General features: G+C 41.5%; 1 pseudogene; it reads right to left on the reverse strand.

Annotated features, from left to right (window-relative positions):
- Positions 1–2,611: 2,611 nt before the first annotated feature.
- Positions 2,612–3,688, reverse strand: LOC103601648 (annotated as a pseudogene).
- Positions 3,689–4,886: the final 1,198 nt, after the last annotated feature.

The raw sequence follows: 4,886 nt of genomic DNA on the forward strand, positions 1-4,886 counted from the left end.
TCTATTGCTTATTTTAAAAATATTAAATGTTTAAAAAATGTAGATAACTACGGGATAGTCTTTAGTGTTTTACTATACCCCTTTCTATTGGTGCTTCAGTCTATAAGAAAAATGTAACAATACACTTTTTGAGCAGTCCAAAAGTGCAAAATGCTTGCATTTCCAAAGTGTATCTAATGACATCATCTCAGAACACTGGTGGAAAAGCCCCTATACTACCAGTGCCTCTCACCTGAGAAAATACATGGAAAAGTTGGATGCCTCTTGCTGCATATATCTCACATGACTGATACTTTTCCTTTTCACATCAGTGAGACAATATGGGTGTATCCATCTTCTTTTAGCAATGGACATAGTTGGATTAATGCTCTGTCAACAATGGTACTGTGTTACTAGAATAAGCAATTGTAGCTATATCATAGCCCACGCTAAAATTATGACCTTTGTAAATTATAATGCCACTTTGATTTTGGGAAAATTTGCAGTTTTAGAAAAGAAAATATGACACTCTCAAAGTCTTCTATTTTATTTGCAGAATTCGTGTTTACATGTGATTGCAATGAGATTTGTTGAGCTTAAACCATATAAATTATCTTGCTCCTACCAAGTGTCATCTTCCCTAAATGAAAAATGGGTCATATTTTTTAATTAAAGCGCATAAACATAGGAAAATTACTGATCCCTACATATGGGATTGGGAGCTCTTTGGGCTAAAAAAAGAATCTTAACCTTTTAGAACAGGACTGCTTTCCTAAACCTGCTCGCAACTGAGATGGTGATCATTAGTATTAGGTTCCTGAAGATTTGCATAGGAATTTCCAGGAAGAGTTTACAAAGAGTGCTATGTCTAATACCCGAAAAATTAGAAATTATCTATGATTTATCAACCCACCTACAAAAGAAAATTAAATATTATTGAATTATATCAACTGAGGGTTGTGATCTATTTACAAGAGCTGGTAGCCTTTCAGGGAATTAAGGAATAAAAAATTACATATATTGTTAATCTAGGGAATAATGATTTATTTATTTAGGGTGATAATACATATAAATGTTACATAAACTGTAACCTTAAGGAATGACCCAGGAGCCTTTCACCTCAATTATAAGCAAGCAGGACATACCTTACATGATATTTAAGAGAAGTTCAAGAAATGAAATCTGAATACTAAGAAGTAATCCATCTCATGTTAGAGAGCATTTCCAGTGTGTCATTCAGGCAGGGGGAATCCAAAGGGCCGTTAACAATCTGTTGAGTTGAGGAGACAAGGTTGGAATTCAAAGGCTAAGGCAGCTAGAATTTGTGCATGGAAATTTCCAGTGTGTCATTCAGGCAGGGGGAATCCAAAGGGCCGTTAACAATCTTGTTGAGTTGAGGAGACAAGGTTGGAATTCAAAGGCTAAGGCAGCTAGAATTTGTGCATGGAAGGGGGTTGGGGGGAGTTGAGGAGCGTAGGGGGAACAGAAAGAAAAAAGCTTCACAGAGAGACATCTCTAAGATCTACAAGGGGTCTTCTTGAATCTTTGGCTGAGTATTGATCTATACAAACACATGAGGAAACTACCCAAGTCTGGATAAAGAACCATTGGTAAAGAGTAAGTGAAACAATATCTACAGCTAAAAAAGGGCTGAAATTATTGATTGTTCCCATCAGCCAGAATGGAAAGATTTCCTAATACATGGGTCATTGGGTAGCATCATCAGAAAGTTATTGCTTTAGCAGTGAGGCTAATCAGCCCTAGACTAATCCTGCTCTGGTTGCAGTCTAGCAAAACTTAAAGCAAGACTCAAAAGAACCCAATGCCTTCCAAGTACTTTAACCTACATTAACATAGATCAGGGTAGAAATCAATGAAAAAGAAAACAAAAAATAAAGAAAATTCATAAGCACAAAAGTTGGATTTTTTTTTTTTTTGATAAAAAGAAATGTTTTATGAAAAAACAACACAGGCAGTCATGCTGACAGTACCTGAAAGTGAACATGGAAGCATGTAAGGAGTTGACTGACCAGCAGTTGTTCCCTCAGGGACTGGGGGTGGATTACAGTTGTTTTAAGCTTTTGTAAGTTTTTGCTCCAAACTGTGTAGGTATGAAATATACATCTGAAGTCTCACCCATGTGTTTACAACTTCTGATTTTTTTCTAGGACATTTTTAAGATATAGTTCCTTGAACAGAGTCTAGTGGCTTCTAATTGCATGGAAATGGTCCCCCACTTCAATTAGCAAATGGGTTGCCTTTTCCCTACAGTGTCCTTGACCATGTACAAGGACACTAGAATGAAATGGTTGACTTCCCAGGTGGTCTTTGTACTAAGGAGCCCAGAAGAGAGAGAGAGAGAGACAGGAGGTAGATACAGAGACAAGAGAAAGAAATAGTAGAACATGAAGCTGCCTGCTTTAAGAAATCCAAATCCAGTCCTATGAAGGAAGAAGTATCTGCTGTTTTAACATCCTCATAGTCATGGAAGAGGCAGTCTGTGCTCTAATCTAACTAGTAAGAGGACTCATAGCTCAGAAGAAACTCGTTTGAAGGGTGTTAGTCCTTTGGTCCACAGGGGAGAGAGTTATTGGCCAGGGAATGCGTGGAGAGAGCCCAGTCTCCAGGTGCCTCACTTAATCTTCTGCAGGTGCCAAAAGCTCTGCACGGTCCTCTCCACAGTGTCATCCAAGGTGATTAGTGACTAGTAGCCTGTGACCTTTTTGGATCTCTCACAACTGTAGTAGTGAAATGTACCAGCCAGTGCCGCCTGCATCGGAGTGAAAGTGGGCTGGAGCTGGATGACAGGACTGACCACCATCACCAGCAGAGATAGCAGGAAGGCCAGGTAGTAGGCCACCAAGTAGAGGATGTAGTACTTGGGGGCCTCGTAATTGAGGCCTGTCAGGGTGTGGAACAGGAACATCCAGAAAAGGATGGAATCGTCAGTGGTGATGTGAAATGCCTTCCCACCCAGGGCTGCATTTCAGGAGAGGTGCTCTGCAGCCAGGATGTGTAGGAGCACCACCATTCTCTACTAAGGTGAAGTCCACCAAGTTCTTTCCATTTCCAATCACAGACTTCATCTTGCCTTTCCTGGCTGCCTCGATGAGGATGGGGACCAACTGGGGATTCCGTGGACCAAAAATACCATGAGGGCAGATGGCTGTGGTTAAGAAATTCCTTAGGATCATTGGTGCCCAGGACTGCTCTCTCTTGCACGATCCTAGTCTCTGTGTAGTAGTCAATAGGGTTCACAGCATAAGCGAGATCTTCAGTTCCATTCTTGATGTCGATACCCTCAGAGATGACACTGGTACTGCTGGTTAAAATGAGTTTCTGAACCCCAGCCTCTTTGCAAGTTTCAATAACATTCTTGGTGCCAATGTGATTCACTCTATAAAAGAGCTCTTTGTTGTTGTGGGGGCAATGCACAGTGGAAAATTGTGTTTACACCTTTCAGAGCTGGGTACAGATCCTGCTGGCTACAGAAGTCGCACAGAAAGACGTGCATCTGGGGAGTGTCAAACCCTTGCTGGATATTGAACACATGGACAGCATAGCCTCTTGTCAGCAACTGCACCACTATGCGCTGCCCCGGGAATCCAGAGCCTCCCATCATTGTGCATTTCTTTGCTCTGGGAATGTCCTCTGTCAAATGTGGCCATGCAACCTGGTCTCTCATTGGCTCACTGACTGCTCATTCCATTTTGTCTCAAAATACGGTCCTGTAAGCAACAAAGCCCAAGTCTGGGACAGCCACCCTTTTTCCAAGAGTTGGAATTTTGAGAAAATTTTAAAAATTAGTAAATGTTTAGTCTGAGTAATCAGGAAAAAAGAATGAACAGATAACCAATTTCAGTAAAGACAGAGAGTGTCATTATAGTTTCTACAGCAACAAAAGGATAGTGAGGGGCCGGCCTGGTGGCGCACTGGATAGTGTGCCGCTTGGGAAGCGCGGCGGTGCTCCCGCCTGAGGGTTCGGATCCCACATACAGACCGGTTCCCGCTCACTGGCTGAGCGAGCCCCGGGGGCAACACCGAGGGTTGCGATCCCATTGCTGGTCCCGGTCTGGTACGGGGGCGACACTGAGGGTTGCGATCCATTGCCGGACACGGAAAAAAAGACAAAAAAAAAAAAAGGATAGTGAGGAAATATTATGAATAATTTTATGCCAATAAATTCAACATCTTAGATAAAATGGATGAATTCCCTGAAAGGCAGAGACTGCCAATGCTCACTCAAGAGAAAATAGATAGCATGAATAGTCATATAGATAGTAAAGAAGTTGAGTTTGCAGTTAAAAACTTCCCCCTAAAGAAAATAGATGAGTCTGGGATTTGGTTTAGGCATACTTATAAACTAACTTTCATGGATGTTCATAGAAGACATGAGATTTGTGTATCAGAAGGAACTTTACTACTTAACAGCACAACAAGAAGCTTGAGAATTAGCATATTTGCATTATTTCTACTTTCCCTGCTTCCCACAGTTGCGACTCAGAGGGATCCAGGTGGATTCTACACACATGGTGAGATTGTGTTACAACTGAGGGGCCACTGACCTGGGGATTCCACCACTTTTATAGCAAGCAGTAATAAAGCCTCCTTCTGTTTCACAGGTAGACACTACCACATCCCTCAAGGTCACTTGCTTTAAATGCAAGCCAAGGTGGTGTGGTCAGTTGTGGTGGAATTCCCCTGTTACAGTGAATTGGAAGGAGGAAGTAGAGACTAAGGGCAATCTTCATTTGACTATACACAGGTCAGGGGAGAGTGGTTATTCTGACCCTTTTGACAATTGATTTTGAACCAGGATTAGTTATATTTAATCACTTCTTTTTATACTCAAGGATTAAGGTCGAAATAGGATGAATAACTTGCCTACAGTTACACGATAATGCTGG

Source organism: Galeopterus variegatus, unplaced genomic scaffold, assembly GCF_000696425.1.
Source record: "Galeopterus variegatus unplaced genomic scaffold, G_variegatus-3.0.2 Scaffold3819, whole genome shotgun sequence".
Taxonomy (NCBI): Eukaryota; Metazoa; Chordata; class Mammalia; order Dermoptera; family Cynocephalidae; genus Galeopterus; species Galeopterus variegatus.